This window comes from Hyaena hyaena, unplaced genomic scaffold, assembly GCF_003009895.1.
Source record: "Hyaena hyaena isolate Hyena2069 unplaced genomic scaffold, ASM300989v1 scaffold_4, whole genome shotgun sequence".
NCBI classification, from domain to species: domain Eukaryota; kingdom Metazoa; phylum Chordata; class Mammalia; order Carnivora; family Hyaenidae; genus Hyaena; species Hyaena hyaena.
The window spans coordinates 1,129,304-1,149,071 of record NW_024080636.1 but is presented as its reverse complement, the minus strand read 5'-3'; the positions used below and the strand labels follow the sequence as shown (position 1 = coordinate 1,149,071).

Here is a 19,768-nt window from a genome sequence, read left to right as displayed (position 1 = left end):
GTTCTCTGCTGCCACTCCCTCCCTCCCAGCTGATGATCTGGTTTCTGCTTTTAATGAAGCTGAGGTCATTCAGCTAAGGCGTCCTCAACTTCCTCCTCCTCCTGTCAAAGCTGCCCCATCTTGGCGCCTGGGTGGCTCAGTCAGTTAAGCGTCCGACTTTGGCTCAGGTCATAATCTCATAGTTTGTGGGTTTGAGCCCTGCATCGGGCTCTGTGCTGACAGCCAGCTCAGAGCCTGGAGCCTGCTTCAGATGCTGTGTCTCCCTCTCTCTCTCTGACTCTCCCCTGCTCACACTGTCTCCCTCTCAGAACTAAATAAAACATTAAAAAAAAAAAAGCTCCCCCATCTTTGGGCACCTGGGTAGCTCCGTCAGTTCAGCGTATGACTTTGGCTCAGGTCACGATCTTACGGTCTGAGAATTCAAGCCCTGCATCAGGCTCTGTGCTGACAGCTCAGAGCCTGGAGCCTGCTTTGGATTCTATGTCTCGCTCTCTCTCTGCACCTCTCCTGTTCACAATGTCTCTCTCTCTCTCTCCCCCAAAAATAAACATTTTTTTAAAAATTAAAAAAAAAAACCTGCCCTATCTTTTCATTATTTTCTCTTTCCACCTTCCTCCCAGAGGAAGATGCAGCCTGCTTCCTTTGCAGGCTAAGTCTTCCAGCCACTTCCACAACCGCATCCCCAGTTTTCCTCTGCTGGCTCCGTGTGCAGTGCGTACATTCAGATCGCCCTCATCCTTAATTACAACAAACCCAACAAGGCAACCTGGATCCACTCAAACCTCCTACCTTTCCAGCTCTCCTTCCTCTACCTCCCTACAACATTTTCAAAGGCAGAGTTGAATAGCGCAACCATGCCTCCTCAGTCAACTTGCTCCTTAAACTTTTTCCACCTAGCTTCCCCTCTCAGCACTCAGACTTTCAGAGGTCTCCAGTGGTGTTTCCTTGTCACATACGGAGTCCTCATTTCCTTAAACTCCCTGCAGCATTTGACTCTGCTGACTTACCTGGGTTTCTTGAAACTGTTTTATGACTCTCAGGGCACTGACCACACTGGTTTTCCTTCTCTACTTAACTGCTTCTTTGCTGATTCCTCTTTTTCCCCAGACCCCTCAAAAAAGACATTCCCCAAATCCGGCTTCTCTTTTTTAATCTACTCCTAATGGATTCCTACTGGGGAATCTGTCCCTGTTGCTAAGGGGGACTTAGCTATGACTGCTGTACTGATACGCCACAAGCCTCTACCTCTAGCCATGGCAACGCTCCTGATATTTCCAACTTCCTGCTGGATGGCTTCAGCTGACTTAATCCATTACACATCAAAATCTACAGTTTTCAAATCAATCTATTTTTATTCCACCTCAGATGATTCTTTTTTATTTTCCTATTTCTTCTTCTAAGACACTCAGACTTTTAAGCTTTTAGGGTAATTTCTGGCTCTCACATTTGTCTTATTCTCACAGTAAATCAGTTGCAAAGTCTATTGATTTTACACTTAAAAGTATCTCTAAGCAAGTCTATCTCCACTGCCTTAACCCAGACCTTCACCACCACTTTTCTGGGCCACTGGAACAGGTTTCCATGCCTCCAGACTCTCTTTCCATTTGTGTTAAATAAACACTGAATCTTTGCAGAAGCACAGTTCTAATTTCTGTATTCACTCATCTTCAGTGGTCCTCAATCTACCTTCTGAGTCAGCTCTTATTTTCCCTGCACATACCCTATGCCTCAGCCACCCAGACCACTCACTGCTATCTCAACATGTTTCTCGATCTTTTTTCATATTGTTTCCTGCTTTGAAGGCCACCTCCCATTTCTAAAAGTCCAGATTCTACCATCTTTCAGTGCCCAACTCAAATGCCACTTTTGTGAGGACTTCCCTAGTCCTTTCTCTCAGCATTTACTTGTACCTATCAAATGCCACATACTTACATTTATCTCATTTTTAACTAGTGTGTCTGCTTTATCTCTAAAAAACTGGAAGCTCCTTTTAAAGCCTGAGTCCTCTTCAGCATTTAGTACTTAATGGGGATTTAATAAATGTTTGCCAAGTGACTAAGCTAATAATACCTGTTTTATGAGGTACCTACATGAATATTTTCGGATTTGATGAAGAAATCTGTGTTCACCTTATATACATGGTACGGTAAGAGTAAGAAGTCCTAGCTTTGACAACTTGTTCTGCCACTCAGCTATGTGGACTTTGGGTAAAATATTTAATCTCTCGGGGCGCCTGGGTGGCTCAGTCGGTTAAGCGTCCAACTTTGGCTCACGTCATGATTTCAAGGTTTGTGGGTTTGAGCCCCGCGTTGGGCTCTGTGCTGACAGCTAGCTCAGAGCCTGGAGCCTGCTTCAGATTCTCTATCTCCCTCTCTTTCTCTGACCCTCCCCTGCTCACACTGTCTCTCTCTCTCTCTCAGAAATAAATAAAAAACATTAAAAAGATTTTTTTTAGATATTTAATTTCTCAGAGCCTTAGTTACCTTATCAGTAAATTATGGTGTAGTGCCTACAGATTAAAGTACTGAAAAAATACCTAGAACTCCTAGCACAGTTACATAAACTCAGTATAGAGACAATATTTTCCAAAGCTGGGCCACAATACTATAACCTATCCCACATGCTCTTCTTAAAATGTGACACTGACACTCCTTCCACTGAATAGTGGGGTCTCTGTCCCCTCCCTTTGAAACCTGGCAAAGCCCTGTGACTGCTTCGACCAAGAGAATATGGTGGAAGTGACTTCGGGAGATATGTCATAGAAATGCCATGCACTTTTACCTTGTTTCCTTGAAATATTAGCTCTTGGATCACAGTTGCCATGCTGTGAGGTAGGCAATCTCACACGCAGAGGCCACGTGTGGGTATTCCAGGCAACAGCCTCAACTGAGATCCAGCTGACAACCGCCACTGCCCTAAGACATGTGAGTGAGGAAAATTCCCAGATGACTGCAGCCCCAAATCCAGCTAACTGCAATGACTTGGGATACCCGAGCAAAACCTGCTTGGTGGTGGGGCACTTGGTTGGCTCAGTCAGTAGAGCATACAACTCTTGGTCTCAGGGTCATGAGTTTGAGCCCCACCTTGTGCACAGTTTACTTTTTTTTTTTAGAGAGAGAAAGAAAGGGAGGGGGAGGAGTAAAGGGAGAGAGTAGAAGGTTGAGGAGGAAGGGAGAGAATTTTAAGTAGGCTCTACACCCATCTCGGAGCCCAACACAGGGCTTGACTGCATGACCATGAGATCATAACCTAAGCTGAAATCAAGAGTCACATGCTTGGGGCACCTGGGTGGCTCAGTCGGTTGAAATCCGACTTCAGCTCAGGTCATGATCTCGCAGTTCCTGAATACGAGCCCCACGTCGGGCTCTCTGCTGTCAGCCTGTCGGCGCAGAGCCCGCTTTGGATCCTCTGTCCCCGTTTCTGCTCCTCTCTGGCTTGCGCTCTCCCCAAAATAAATAAATATTAAAAAAAAAAAAAAGAAGAAGAAGAAGAAGAGTCACGCTTAACCCACTGAGCCACCCAGGTGCCCTGGAGTTTACTTAACGACAACGACAACAACAACAAAAACAATTGCCTAGTGGAGCCCAGTCAACTTCTGAGCAAGAGATAATAAAAGCTGATTATTGTCGTTATTCTGAGCCACTGAATTCTAGGGTGACTACTACACAGCAATAGAAAACCCCCATGCATGCAGCTATTAACACAATGCCACTGTCAATCCCAGTTTTCCCCCACCCCTTACATTTTCAAACCGACGGATCTCATCTTTTTAGTTTAACCTCACATGGCAGGCATCATTCTTTCATTTAATATAAGGAGTCCTAACCACGGGTCAGACCCATTTTAGACTCTGGGAGATAACAGTGAACAAAACAAAATCTCTGCCTTACGAAGCTTTCAGTCTAGTCAAGTAGAAAAAGGGCCAAATGAATCCATAATGTCAAATAACAATTATTAATGTAATTTAATAAATTACATTGTAACATATATAACGTTAGGTAGTGACAAGGGTGATCTCTCATGATTATTATTTGTTCTTTTCTAGAAACTAAAGGAATCTATTATTTTAACACAAAAACACAAAGTATTCAGAACCCTCTCAGTTTAAAGGATGCAATATTATTTTCTGTTTTGTTTCCAAAACATTTCTGAACAATGCCTCACACATTTGTTGGTCTTCTGGCCAGAGTGGCCAAGTGGAAAATCTATAAACTCTAGGTCCCTTCATTAGGTCACAGCCATTCATTTTATCAAAGTAATTTGGAATTTTTTGTTGTGTCAGTGAGCCTCCAGATTTACTTTTTAAATTCTGTATAATAAATTAATATAATATTTTAGTTTGTACTTTCTAGTTCTTAAATACAGTATCTTGTGTTGTTAAAATTCTTGTGCTTTTCCTAATGGCTTGTATCGATTAGTAAAATTTTCCTGTAACTTTTCCCTAAGCACTTGGTTCTTCTCAAAATGGATGAATATAATGTGTTTATATTATGTGAATTGATGTGAAAATAAAATATAACTTACAAAAATAAAATCTGCAGCAACCTTTAAAAAATATACATATTCAAAAAAAGAATATACATATTAATAAAATACACATGCACTGCAACATACATCTATTTTAAAAAATGAACTTTAGGGGCGCCTGGGTGGCTTAGTCGGTTAAGCGTCCGACTTTCGCTTGGGTCATGATCTCGCGGTTCGTGGGTTCAAGCCCCGCGTCAGGCTCTGTGCTGACTGCCAGCTCAGAGCCTGGAGCCTATTTCAGTGTCTGTGTCTCCCTCTCTCTCTGACCCTCCCCGACTCATGCTGTCTCTCTCTCTCTCTCCCCTAGAAATAAATAAAAATATAAAAAAAAAAAATTCTACTGTGTAGTGTTTCACTATTATACTACCTCCCAGGACTGGGTATTTTTTTTTCTTTTTTTTTCTTTTAGAGAGAGAGAGAGTGAGAGCAGGTGAGGGAGAGGAGCAGAGCAAGAGGGACAGAGTGAGAGAGAGAATCCCAAGCAGGCTCCACACAGAGCATGGAGCCTGACACAGGGCTCGATCCCACGACCCAAGCTGAAACCAAGAACTGGTTGCTCAACCAACTAAGCCACCCAGGCATCCCACAGGACTGGGATTTGTAGTTAGGTCTCTTGTCTATGGGATTACAATTTCACTGACCAGGCAAATATACATACATGAAATGGTAAACAAGGTCAGTTAAAAATAAGAGAACAAACTACAAATATTATCCAAGTTTAAAGAAATAAAGATAACTACAGGTTGATATGAAAAAGCCTTTATAAAGAAGACAGATATTTATTTATTGACTTAATAATGCATTGAGGAATATGTATACATTGCACTAGGCTCTATAACGGCCTGACCTAAGCAAGATTTAGGGGCACTACAGTTTGACAAGATTAACTGTCAATGACCACTTTCCCCTCTATTTCTGTCATTAATGAACTGTATGATATTGGGATCTCTAGTCCTTATGAAGGGGATGATCTCAGACTTCTAGTCTTAAAGTACTGTGATACAAAGAGAAGAGGAAAAGAAAAAGGCAACACAGAATAAGGAAAGCAACTGAAAAAGATCCAAAGTTGACAGAATGAGTGGTGCTCCTAGATTACAAAGCAGAATGATGATTTTGTGTTGAGGAAATATTCACACATTCAGTATATATTTATTGAGTGCCTATTATGTGCCAGGCACTCTTCTACAGTGGACAAGGATACTACAGTGCTCAAAACAGATAAAAATCCATTGTTTCTAGAATCTGGCATTCTAGGGGGGAAACAAGTAATTAAAAAAATAGAAAACAAACTATATTGTGGGGCACCTAGTTGGCCCAATTGGTTGAGCATCCAACTTTGGTTCAGGTCATGATCTCATGGTTTGTGAGTTCAAGCCCCAAGTTAGGCTCTGTACTGGCAGCTCTGAGCCTGGAGCCTGCTTCGGATTCTGCTTTCCTCTCTCTCTGCCCCTCCCCCACTCATGCTTTCTCTCAAAAGTAAACATTAAAAAATTTTTTAAAAAGAAAAAAAGAGGGGCGCCTGGGTGGCTCAGTTGGTTGAGCGTCTGATTTCGGCTCAGGTCATGATCTCGCGGTTCATGGGTTCGAGCCCCGCGTTGGGCTCTGTACTGACAGCTAGCTCAGAGCCTGAAGGCTGCTTCAGATTCTTTATCTCTCTCTCTCTCTCTCTCTCTCTCTGACCTTCCCTGCTCACGCTCTCTCTCTCTCTCAGAAATAAATAAAACATTAAAAAATTTACAAAAAGAAAAAGAAAAAAAGAAACTATATTGTATGCCAGGTGCTTATGAGTCCTTTAGAGTAAAATGAAGCAGGAAAAGAGACAGGCAGTTTCAGGAAGTAACCATTTAAAAAAATTTTTTATGTTTATTTATTTTTGATAGAGAGAATGTTAGTGAGGGAGGGGCAGAATGAGGGAGACAGACAGACACAGACAGAATCTGAAGCAGGCACCAATCTCTGAGCTATTAGCACAAATCTGACGTGGGGCTTGAACTCACAGACCGAACCGTGAGATCATGACCTGAGCTAAAGTTGGACACTTCACAGACTGAGCCACCCAGGCACCCCAGGAAGTAACTGAAGGGTTCAGAGAAGGCTCATTGTGAAGGTGAAATTGACCCAAGACCTGAAGAAAGTGACAGGCTGAGTGAAGCTCTGGGTCTGGGGCACAGCAAAGAGCAGCATAGAGACAGTGAGGCAGTAATATAGGAGACCAAGGTGGCAAAGTAGTGAAAGGCAAGAATGGTTTGCTATAGACTGATCTCTAGGTCTCAGAGTCTGGAGACATAGATTTCAATCAGAAAATCATTTTCTTAGAGCGCCTGGGGGGCTCAGTCAGTTAAGTGCCCAACTTCAGCTCAGGTCATGATCTCACAGTTTGTGAGTTCGAGCCCCATGTCAGGCTCGGTGCTGACAGCTCGGAGCCTAGAGCCTGCTTCAGATTCTGTGTCTCCCTCTCTCTCTCTGCCCCTCCTCTGTGTGCTGTCCCTCTCCCTCAAAAATAAACATTAAAAGGAAATTAGGAAATCATTTTTTCAGGGGCGCCTGGGTGGCTCGGTGGGTTAAATGTCTGACTCTTGATTTCAGCTCAGGTCATGATCCCATGGTTGGGCTCTCGTCCCATGTAGGGCTCTGTGCTGACAGCATGGAACCTGCTTGGGATTCTCTCTCTCCCCCCTCTCTCTTTCTCATGCTCATGCTCTCCCGCTCTCAAAGTAAAAAAGTTAAAAAACAGAGAATCATTTTCTTAGAATTGGAGAGGATTTATGGGCCATTTAGTACAACCGTCCATTAGATTATTAAACCCGTCACTCCTCCCAACTGACCAACTTGTCTTGGCTTGAACTATTTTTTTTTTAACTTTTATTTATTTACTTACTCATTTATTTAAAGTAAGCTCTACATCCAACATGGGGCTTGAACTCATGACGCTGGGGTCAAGAGTCACACGCTGTACCGACTGAGCCAGTCAGGTGTCCGGGCTTGAGCAATTCTGGTGCACAGATCTACCTCCATAGACCACGACAGCCTGTCCATCCTTAAGTAGCCCTACTTTTAGCGCAGAAATCGGTTTCCTAGTAATGTCTACTACTCTTTATTCTTTTTAAGGGACACTTTGTACACTACATGCTTCAGATATTTGAAGATAACCTTCAAGTCTTCCCTCAGATTTCTCTTCTCTTCAGGTTAAAGTTAACCAGTTGTTTTAACTCTTTTCTAAGTGACATGGCCTCATGCTTTCTAACAGTAAGTTAAGGAGTCTCACCTGCAAGCCAGAAAAACTGACTTTGGATAACTTACACTATGTAGCATAGGATTTATTGGAAGGATATGAAGTAGGGCACAGAACTGAGGAAGAGCTAAAGAATCAGGTCTTTGGGAACAAATCAGAGCAGTTCCAGTATCCACATATTAGGAATTAATCCATGGCTGTGATGAAGGGGGTCTGTCACCGTGTCATTCAACCTCACATTCAAATGAAGGAGGAATACATCTATTTGCTTAACCTGGGCCACGTGCCCACCACCTACTAGGTCAGGCATGGACTGTTTCCTCAAAGCAAAACTGAGCTGCTATTCCCTGAAAAACCTACACCGGATGTGGACAGGCCAAAGGAGCTTATGTTCACTAAATTCTCTCAAAATGTGATACCTCAAATCCAATGTAAGAATCTAGGTGCGGGGGCGCCTGTGTGGCTTAGTCGGTTAAGCGTCCGACTTTCGCTTAGGTCATGATCTCGTGGTTCGTGGGTTCGAGCCCCGGGTCGGGCTCTGTACTGACTGCCAGCTCAGAGCCTGGAGCCTATTTCAGAGTCTGTGACTCCCTCTCTCTCTCACCCTCCCCTGCTCACGCTGTCTCTCTCTCTCTCCTAGAAATAAATAAAAAATATTTTAAAAAATAAAAAAAAGAAAAGAAAAAAAGAATCCAGGTGCGGAGGAGGAGCAAAGCGAGGATATAGCCCCCACACTTGCTGTGTGACCTTGCGCAAGTGACCAAACTCTCAGGTCCTATCCTGTGATGATCACAACACTTTGTCGTACTTGCAGCAACCAAATAAGAAAATGTACGTGAAACACTTTATAAACTCAAAGCTAACTACAGGAGGCAACACTTACTGACTGCCTATTGGATACTTTACATAGATTATTTTATGTAATCTTCAAAACAACCCTAGGAAGTCGAAGGTTATGAGCATGAAATCTGGAGTCGGACTACCCAGGTTCAAATCCTGACTCCATCACTTATTTCTGAGACCTTGAACAAGTTACTTAGCTTGTGACTGTTTCCTCACCTTAACTGGGTGAAGACTGAGGTAATATAAGTAAAACTCTTAGAACTATGCCAAGTATATAATAAACACCCAATAAATATTAGCTATTACTATGACTGGTGGTAGTAGTAGTAGGTATCCCAACTTTACAGATGAGCAAAATGAAGCATTGGGAAGTTACATCACTTGTGTTAAGTTTTCAAAGTTTTAAGTGGTAGAGCAGAGGGGCGCCTGGGTGGTTCAGTCGGTTGAGTGTCTGACTTCGGCTCAAGTCATGATCTCACAGTTCCTGGGTTCCAGCCCCGTGTCGGGCTCTGTGCTGACAGCTCAGAGCCTGGAGCCTGCTTCAGATTCTGTGTCTCCCTCTCTGTCTGCCCCTCCCCTGCTCATGCTGTCTCTCTCTCAGAAATAAAACATTAAAAAAAATTTTTAAAGTGGTAGAGCAGAATTTGAACTTCATTGTGGTGCTCCTAATTACCATATTCCACACACTTTGAAAGTAGAAGGGAAAAAAAAAGTGGCATTTGGACTTTAACCCTAACTTCAAGTCACACAAATTAAGGATATTTACAAATGAAACTCAAACACAAGAAGAAGGAAATGAACTGCTGATACACGTCTTTAGAATGTTAGCTAGAAGACCAATCAGATCTCTAGAGAAGACCAGGAATATTCATATTATTTTGTTAAGGGAAATAAGTCTTCCCTTACCCCTATTGGAAATCAGCCCCTTACCAAGGGTAAACCTCCTGACTAGTGCTTTCAATATAATGTCTTTTTTTAATAATGATTTTATTTTTAAGTAACTTCTACACCTAACATGAGGTTCGAACTTAAAACCCCAAGATCAAGAATCACATGTTCCACTTGACTGGGCCAGCCAGAAGCCCCTCAATCTCATTTCTAATGTTTATTTTTTTTATTATATTTTTATTTTTTGAGAGCAAGGGACAGCACACGAGCAGAGGAGGGGCAGAGAGGGGGAGGGCAGAGGATCTGAAGCAGCCTCTGTGCTGACAGCAGAGAGCCCAATGCAGGGCTCAAACTCACTCAATCATGAGATCATGGACTCAGCCAAAGTCGGACGCTTAACTGAGTCACCCAGGTGCCCCCTCAATCTCATTTCTAATGTTACTCTTATTGACAAAGTTATTTAATAATGCCAAAGAAGTTAACTTCCCCAAAATAATTCACATTAGCAGAGAAAAAAAACCATACATACCATACCTGCATCACGCTTAGAAAAAGTAGGAATGTGTTTATAACTGAGAGAGAGGCATAATATTAGAAGATGCAGTTAACTGTGCCCACCAAAAAAAGATAATCTCTCATTTATGAATTATAACCATCAAGGAGCCTAAATGTTCAAGAAGGGGAGATAATTGTATGTATACGATTCAAACAATGGTGTCTTCAAAATGAGTTCCTAAAGCCACACTAAAAGTAAGCTTTGTTATTTGTCATACATACTACTCAGAGTACTAGTGGGTTCTGAATACAACATCCTATCAAGTATTCATTCATCAGATACTTAGTGATCACCTACCTCTGTTCTAGAAGATAGAGGGGAAGTGGTGAAAAAGACAGAGGCCTTACTCTCATGGAGCTTACATTGTAGGCACGTATTATAAAAAAGAAATTGATCCTCAATTTCCAGGGCTGTCAGACTCTAAAACCCACACTATGAATTTCGACTGTACCATCACTCACTGGCAAGATACAGCTTCTCCTAAGTCTACACCTAACCATGCAGTCCTGGCAGCATGGAACAGTTTAGAGTTTCTCTCTGGTGGCAGTCCAGTGGACCGTTGGAGTGTTCTCAGTGGAGTGTTCTTCCCCCAACTCCCAAGGGCAAAGACTGCTTGGTCAGTAGTTTAACAGATCATGCTGACATGTATAAAATTCTTTTTCTTCCCTCATTAGTCCCTAAACTGCCTCAGGGCAAGAACCATGTCTTAGCCTCTCTCTATATATATGTCTAGAAGATGTGACAGCAGATACTCAATAAACAGCTGAGTGGAGCTCATAAGAACATTTCAACAGAGTAGACAGTGGGAGCCAGACTGCAATGAACCAAGGAATCAAAGGAAATGAGGGGCTCTTCAAGAAAGGAAAAGGAGAGGGGCGCCTGGGTGGCTTAGTCGGTTAAGCGTCCGGCTTTCGCTCAGGTCATTATCTCGCGGTTCGTGGGTTCGAGCCCCGCGTCGGGCCCTGTGCTGACTGCCAGCTCAGAGCCTGGAGCCTGTTTCAGTCTCACTCCCTCTCTCTCTGACCCTCCCCTGCTCACGCTGTCTCTCTCTCTCTCTCCTAGAAATAAATAAAACATTAAAAAAAAAAAATTTAAAAAAAAAAAAAAGAAAGGAAAAGGAGGGAAATGGAAGTAATTTGAAGAAGAAATGTGATCACACGAAGGTTTTATATTTTTTAAGAATAAGCAAGATTTGAACATATTTGTTGGTAAGGTAGTACAGCACAGTTAGAACAGATGGGGCACCTGGGCGGCTCAGTCGGTTGGGTGTCTGACTTTGGCTCAGGTAATGATCTTGCGGTTCATGGGTTCAAGCCCCGCTTCGGGCTCTGTGCTGACACCTCAGAGCCTGGAGCCTGCTTCTGAGTCTGTGTCTCCCTCTCTCTCTGCCCTTCCCCTGCTCATGCTCTCTCTCAAAAATGAATAAACATTAAAAAAAAAAAAAAGTAGAGATGGCAGAGTCAGATAGGCTTGAATGTGATTTCTGGCCCCATTAAGGCAAATCACTTAACCCCTGTACTTCAACTTACACATATATAAAAAGAGAATGTGGGCACCTGGATGGCTCAGTTGGTTAAGCAACCTACTTCGGCTCAGGCCATGATCTCAGTTCGTGAGTTGGAGCCCTCCATGGCGCTCTGTGCTGAACGCACAGGACCTGCTTGGAATTTCTCTCACTTCTCTCTCTGCCCCTCCACAGCTAGCTTGCTCTCTCTCTCTCAAAAAATAAACATTTAAAAAAAGAAAAAAAAAAAAGAAGAGAAAATTAAAAAAGAGAAAACGATAACACCAACACCTGATTGTGACAATTACAGCACTTGGCAAACAGAAGAAATCCAATAAATGGTATGGACGATTATTAGTGTATGCAGGAGCCTATCTCTGGTGTTCTAACCCCTCCTGCATAGCCTGTGCTTCAGTCTGGATTTCTATCTCAGTCTGTGTGTTATTATGTGACGGCAGGGCACCTGGGTGGCTCATCCACTTGAGCGTCCAACACTTGATTTCAGCTCAGGTCATGACCACAGTTTGTGGGTTGGAGCCCGGTGTCAAGCTCTGCGCTGGTGGCGTGGAGCCTGCTTGGGATTCTCTCTCTGCCCCTCCCCTGCTCACGCACAGCATGTGCGCACTCTCTCTAAAAATAAATAAACATGTATTTATTAAAAAAACTGTTTTAATGCTTCTTTACTTTTGAGAGAGAGAAAGTGTGAGTGGGGAAGGGGTAGAGAGAGAGGGAGACACAGAATCTGAAGTGGCCTCCAGGCTCTGAGCTGTCAGCACAGAGCCCAACGTGGGACTCGAACTCAGATTGCGAGATCACAACCTGAGCCGAAGTCAAGACACTTAACCGACTGAGCCACTCAGGTGCCCCAAATAAACAAACATTTTAAAAAATATGTATGATGGCAAGGAAACAGGATCCTTAATTCTGTGTGTACCACCCTCTGTGCTATTCCCCTTCCTTGTGACAGTCTGCATGAGCTCATGAATGGCTCCTGTGGAAAATTACTGATGTCACCAGCAGAGGAAATAGAGACAACCTGGAGAACAAGCCAATGCAACTGATGTTAAATCATCATATGTACAAGATTCTGGGCTCCTGCCAAAACCCATTGAGAACTAAGAGGAGAGAAACTGAAAACACAAACACACAGGACATTGTTTAACTTCCTAAGCCAACAAGGTTTTCCCAGCATCCACCCAAGGCATAGATAGATGACTGTATGATAAAAGAGATGGTTCCAGAACTCCTGTCTCAATATTTAACCCTAATGTCAGATTCATTTCTGTCCAAGTGCTATTCCAGTTCACCAACTTTTCCGTCAACCTGACAAGTCTCCAAATTCACAAAGTTAGTATGCTTTTTTCTTTTTTCCCCAATATTTGAACAATTATTGTTCACAGCCTTTAGAGTTTGATGCTCTGGTGCTTGCTTCAGCAGCATGTATACTAACTAAAGTTAATGCTCTGCTCATGGGTCACATTCACCTGTTATTCATATCGGATCAGCAGAAACACCTCACGGTCTTCACCTCTCAACCAGATCACACATCTCTATGCTTAAAAAGGGACACAAGGAAGAGAACTAAAGCCCAGGCTACTGTGACAACTTTAGTGACGTTGAGGCTACATATACCTACAAGAAAGATACTGACCTCCATTCAAAATCAATTACAAATTAATCACAGAGAAGTAAATTATAAAACAAAGACGATATAACTACTGATTAGAGTTCAGAGAAAACTGGAAGATGAGGAAAAGAAGATGAGGAAGAAGTCGGAAATATATGTGTCTCAACAAACTTAATCACAAACCATCACAGAAGCTGCAAGTAATCAAGTCAAGGTTGAAAATCCAGTTTTTGTAAATCGGGGTCTGATTAGGAATTTGAATTTACCAAGAAAGAGTAAGAAAGAAGGCTAAAAAATATTCCAGGACACCTCCAATAAACCACCACAAAAAACAAAAAGCCAGCAACCCCACCACAGATTTCACTTGCAGTGCACGAGATGGTTAAATAGGGCAGTCACCTGTCACAGAAAAAAAAACTTTAAAACATCTCCCCCCCTTCATATAAAAAGCATCCTGGATCATTAAACTAAGTATAATTCTCGGAATTCCAATCCTAACCACGCTGGGTGATCCTGGCTAATACATGCCTCAGTTTCCCCAATGTTTAAATACAAACACAGGACAGGGTGTAACGAGTCTCGGCCTCAATCTGAGCCTGTGTCCTGACTCCGGACCTGAGTCTTCGACGGAAAGTCACAAGTTCAAGCCGAGGAAGAGCTGGCAGCTTAAATGTGCCCAAGGCAGCTTTTTAAAAAAAAAAAAAAGAAGAAGAAGAAGAAAAGAAAAAAAGAAAAAGAGAGAAGAAAAAGGGTCCCCGGGCTGAGGTGCGGCTTCTGCTGAGGGGCATGTATTCGGGCTCGAGCCCCCACGACACTGAGGCTCCGGCGCCCGCGGCCCCGCTCCAGCTGGTCGGGCCCAGAGGCCGCCCCCGCCCCGAGGGGGGATGCGGGGACGCAGCCACTCGCGGGTCCGAGCCCAGCCGCCGCCCCGCAGGCCAGGCACCCGCACCGCGAGCCCCCGCGCCCCGCGCCCCCGGCCGGCGCCCCGTCGCACGCGGGTACCTGCGAGGTCCGGCCCCGCTGCTCTCCCCGGCCGCGGCCGGTGCTTCTCCCCTCGTCGGCCCCGTCTGCCTGTCAGTCAGTCCGTGCGTTAGTCGGTCTGTCCACAGCCGCCCCCGCATCCCCCACCGTGGAGGCAGGTGTGGGCGCCGGGCCCCGCCGTCCCAGCGAGTCCCCGCCGACCTCTCCCTCCTCACTCACCTGAGCGGCGCGGGATGTCCAGCTGCCCGGCCGCCGCCAGTCCCCTCCACCTCAGTGCCAACGCGGGTCGGGCTCGCGTCTCCGCGGCTCAGCCACTCCGACCCAGTCAGCGCTCAGTGGCGACAGCGCGCACGCGCACTGGGCCGAGCCGGGCAGGGGCCGCGAGGGGGGCGGGGGCCGCGGGGCATGGTGGGGACTGTAGTCGTCTGGGTCCGCCGGGCTGCGACGGATCTGCGCGCTCCCTGAGCCAGCGCGCGAGCCTCCTTTCCCAGCTGAGCCCCGGTTCCCCGGCGGGCTGGGCCACAGACGACCTTAGAAGCCCAATTTTAGCTCAGCGATATCCACTGGCCTTCCGTCTGCACTGCAGCCCGAGGCGCTCAGAGCAACATGCAGTGCACCAGCAGTCGGGATGCGCGATAGGGGCGGCTGGACTCTGGAGAGGAGCGGCCCGTACTTGATCTTCATTTTCTTCAAGTGCCTTCTTCCCACGTGTGCAGAACCAGCCCTAGACCAGCCTGATCCACTCTTATACAATTCACAAGCCCTGGAAGGAGCACAAATTCGGACAAATTTGGTTGAGGACATGCCGGAGAAATTCACTCTCTGGGGATGTACAATGCAGCCGGTGTAGTCAGAAGCCTGCGTTTGAGTCACTCAACCACGCTAACACTTAGCTCATCTATAAAATGAGAATGTGAATTTATGGCTGTGAGAACCAGATGCTGTTTGAGAAAATCTTAAGCACGGTGCAGATGAACAGTCCAGAAAGGTAGCTTGCCCGGCTCCATTTGATACCCAGGTCCTAGCAGACATCAGATTCTATCCTGAAACAAACAATAGTATTTCAGAAATAGCAATCCTAGAAATTTCACCCTGCTCTGAAGAGATCAATTTTGTTTCAGAGCTACTTATTAACCTAAGCATGGGTGTTCGAAGGGGTGGGGTGCTGGGTCAATGGATGCAACCACAGGTGAAGTCTACACACTCAAGGCTGTCTCAGTCCTGACTTCACTGTATTATGCTCACTTCGCAAAGCAATTTCATGTTACTTACAACATCCCTGTGAAAGCTGGATGAATTTCATCATTTGAATTTTACACAATACCTGGCCAAACTAATAAGTAGCACAGCAGAGATCTGAACCCAGTTTCTGGGGCCAAATTCACCTTCCTTCCCAACCATACCACTCTTTCAAATTCTGCTTTCTTAAACCAACTAAACCAAACCCTCTGAAACCCATTGCCTTAGAGCAATGAATTCCAGCCTTTTTAGTTGTGGTAACATCTCATGTCACAACTTGCAGAGGCTATATTTCTTAAGTTTATCTTTATGGGAGAACACAATTTCTTGAGACAGTTATCAGGTCAACTGAGGTGTTAAAACTCAGTGGCTAAGTAATGCTAGCTTCGGCGCCAGCCCCTTAGGTTTTTACAATAGACCATTAGCATTTCATTTTTGCCAATTTTCCCTACCGATTTAATAGGGAACTAACTGGGACTTGTCAACACTTGCCAAACAAAGCTTCTAGGCCTCCTCTGGCATTCCAATGGAACACTTATCAGAGATCAATACAGAGTTTGGCTCAGGGGAAACTGGCTGGCTCAGTCGGTGGAATACACAACTCTTAATCTTGGGGTCATGAGTTTGAGCCCCATGTTGGGTGTAGAGATTATTTTTAAAAAATACTGGGTAGGTCCAACAGCCACAGAAGATAGAAAAACAGAACTTCCCTTCTAAGAAATGGTGAACTACCTAACAATTCTATGAAACTTTCTTATTTGTAAGTGCTATGTAAGAATTCTTTTTTTTTTAATGTTTATTTTTGAGAGAGAGAGACAGAGTGCATGGGGGAGGGGCAAGGAGAGAGGGAGATCTAGAATCTGAAGCAGGCTCCAGGCTGAGTGTCAACACAGAGCCCAATGTGGAGCTCGAACCCACAAACCAGGAGATCATGACCTGAGCCCAAGTCAGACGCTCAACCAAACGAACCACCCAGGTGCTCCAATAAGAATTCTATATACACATTTCACCTCCATTGTTCAGAAAACAAAAGAAAGAAAAATGCCACATTCTTTTTTTAAAAACTTTTTTTGTTGTTTTTTATTTATTTCTGAGAGAGAGAGAGAGAGACAGTGTGAGCAGGGGAGGGTCAGAGAGAGAGGGAGACACAGAATCTGAAACAGGCTCCAGGCTCTGAGCTGGCTGTCAGCACAGAGCCCAACGCAGGGCTCAAACCCATGAACCATAACCTGAGCCGAAGCCGGATGTTTAACCGACTGAGCCACCCAGGCGCCCCTTCTTTTTTTTTTTTTGGTTTTAATGTTTATTTATTTATTTTGAGAGGTGGGGGAGGGACAGAGAGAGAGGGAGAGAGAGAATCCCAAGCAGGCTCTGTACTGGAGCCTGACTCGGGGCTTGATCTCATGAAACACGCAAGATCATGACCTGAACCAAAATTAAGAGTCAGGTGCTTAACCAACTGAGCCACCCAGGCACCCGGACAAAATGCCACATTCTTAAAAGCTTCCTAGAATGCCACTCAAGGCAAAGCCCTTCTCAATTTGTGCCACAGGAAGGGTGGATGGAGCCAGGTGTATTGAAGAAATTCATCCAAGCACCGAGACGGGGGGTGGGGGAGGGGTCAGGGAAAATCAGCAACTGCATCATGCTGAAGGGTAGACTACAAGATGATGAAACCAAGGAAAGCAGTGTGGATTTGTTGAAGTTACACCCCAAGAGCACCTTTTCTCAGTGGTGCTTGATGAACTTTACATGTGTTCAAATGTTAAACTGTATATGTCCCATTATTGAGGAGTCAGAACTCTGTGTAGTTCTGCTTCTTATACTGGAACCAAAAACTCCAGGAAGGCAGACTGGCTTGTTCACTACTGTATTCCCAGGACACAGTAGGGCACTGAAAAAAAATGTGTTAATGAAATCCAGATCAGAAACAAAATATTTTGTAAATGCTTATTTCCTCCAGGTTGTTACCAAAGAAACGCTTTCTAAATGTGAGGTATGATTTAACCCTTTTCTTTCTTGGAAGAAATGAGGGGCACCTGAGTGGCTCAGTGGGTTAAGCATCTAACTCTTGATCTTGGCTCAGGTCTTGATCTCAGGGTTGTGAGTACAAAGCTCCTCATTGGGCTCCCTAATGGGAATGGAACCTACTTAAAAAATAAAATGAGCAGGGTGCCTGGGTGGCTTAGTCGGTTAAGCGTCCGACTTTCGCTTAGGTCATGATCTCGCAGTTCGTGGGTTCGGGCCCCGCTTCGGGCTCTGTGCTGACTGCCAGCTCAGAGCCCGGAGCCTGTTTCAGTCTGTGACTCCCTCTCTCTCTGACCCTCCCCTGCTCACGCTGTCTCTCTCTCTCTCTCTCTCTCTCTCCTAGATATAAATAAAACATTTAAAAAATAAAATAAAATGAGCAACTTAGTTATTTAAGGAACTATGGAATGAATCCCTTTTTCTTTATGTTTGCATTTCGGCTTTGTATATATTTTATTTTTTTAAGATTTTATTTTTAAGTAATCTCTGCCCCCAATGTGGGGCTCAAACTCACAACTATGAGATTAAGAGTCACATGCTCCATTGACTGAGCCAGCCAGGCACCCCTACTTTATGTATTTTAAATACACTTGGCCTGGGCTCTTAGAACCAGCACTATCTAATTACAACTTTTTGAAGTTTAAAGCTAACCCACTGGTTAACAATTAGCATTTAAAGCCAGGATTTTAAACTTCTCAGGACCCTAGAGCCACCCAATGAAAGGCTAGATCGTTCGTGGATGGAAATGAACGCTAGGCATTCCTGGTGTCGGTCTCCTTCCTGATCTCACATGTGGCCACTCGACACTGCTATTCTACTGGACTTTATTTTCTAAGCAATCCCTTGTGGGGATTAAGGACAACGGGCTCTGCAGTTGTTTTCAAGGATCCCTTCAAACTCCTTCCACTCCAGCTTGGCCTGGGATGTTACCGAACCACAATTTCTGGCCCACTATCCGAGAGGAGGGCCCAGTATGTGTAACAACATGCAATACCAAGTAAGGCATCAGAATCCGAAAGGGCAGGTCATATATGGTTTTTGTAAGGCCAAAGGGCCTTGTTTATGAGCAAAGGAGAGAGGGCCTCTTGTTTTCATCCACCCAAAAATCCACTTCTCATTTGACCTTTTGTCCAAGTTGTCTCCTGTAGATCATCATGTCGTCTGAAGTGCTCATCTTGAAATCTGGGCCAGAAATCCAGATCAGTTTCTTCCCGAGTTTGGACTTTCCGTGAAGGTAAAAATTACTACCTATACCCACCACTTACTCCATTTTCCCCAGAAATTTGGCCTCTAAGAATTTCTCTGTATGCAGAGAATTTTCTCTGCACTTGAGGTAAAGAATAAAGTCATACCAGATCCAGAATGGAAAACCCAAAATTCTGCCTTGACTCCTACTTATGTTCCAGATTAAATTAAAGCTAAATTTTGTGTCAGTTAGACCACATCTCTGATAAAGAACATACCTTATAAGTAATATATATGAATTCCGATACTTAAAAAGTGTTACAGGGGCACCTGGGTGGCTCAGTCAGTTGAGTGTCTGACTTTGGCTCAGGTCATGATCTCACAGCTAATAGGTTCGAGCCTCACCTCGGGCTCTGTGCTGGCTCAGAGCCTGGAGCCTGCTTCAGATTCTGTGTCTACCTCTCCCTCTCTCTGTCCCTCCCCTGCCCTCACTCTCTCTCTCTCTCTTAAGAATAAATAAACATTAAAAAATATAGTAAATAAAAAGTGTTATAATGACCTAATTTATCCTAGATGGGATCCTGGGACAAAAAGAAAGGAATTAGCTAAAAACTAAGGACTTTATTTGATAGAGGTCCTGGATAGCTCCATTCGTTGAGTGTCCAACTCTTGATTTCAGTTCAGGTCATGACTTCATGGTTTGTCGGTTCGAGCCCTGGACTGGGCTCAGTGCTGACAGTGCAGAATCTACTTGGGATTCTCTCTCTTCCTTTCTCTGTCCCTCACCTGTGCTCTCTTAAAATAAACAATAAAAAAAAAACCAAAAACAAATGAAAAAACTAAGGACCTTATTTGATGACATATCAATATTGGCTAATTGTGACGACTGTACCATACTAATGTAAGATGTGAATAAAGGACATCAAGTATGGGGTATATGGAACTCTGTACTATCTTTGCAATCTAAAACTATTCTAAAATTTAGTTGAAATAAAAATTGCATTAAAAATTTGAAAAATACGCAAGAGCTGAAGGAAAATGAAAACTGCCTTAAATTCATTATCCAAGAAACCACACATTATTTCATTACATAGCTTTTCAGGCTGTTTTTTTTGTTTGTTTGTTTGTTTTTTACTTTCTCTGTCTTTCAAGTAAGCT

At 44.1% G+C, this 19,768-nt stretch overlaps 1 protein-coding gene across 1 annotated transcript in view; it reads right to left on the bottom strand.

Annotated features, from left to right (window-relative positions):
- SGSM3 (small G protein signaling modulator 3) overlaps window positions 1-14,486 on the bottom strand; it is a 51,495-nt gene extending 37,009 nt beyond the window's left edge. The window contains exon 1 of the mRNA XM_039235727.1: window positions 14,378-14,486. The gene's annotated coding sequence lies outside the window, so the exon portion shown is untranslated. The remainder of the gene's footprint in view (window positions 1-14,377) is intronic.
- Between the last annotated feature and the right edge of the window lie 5,282 nt (window positions 14,487-19,768).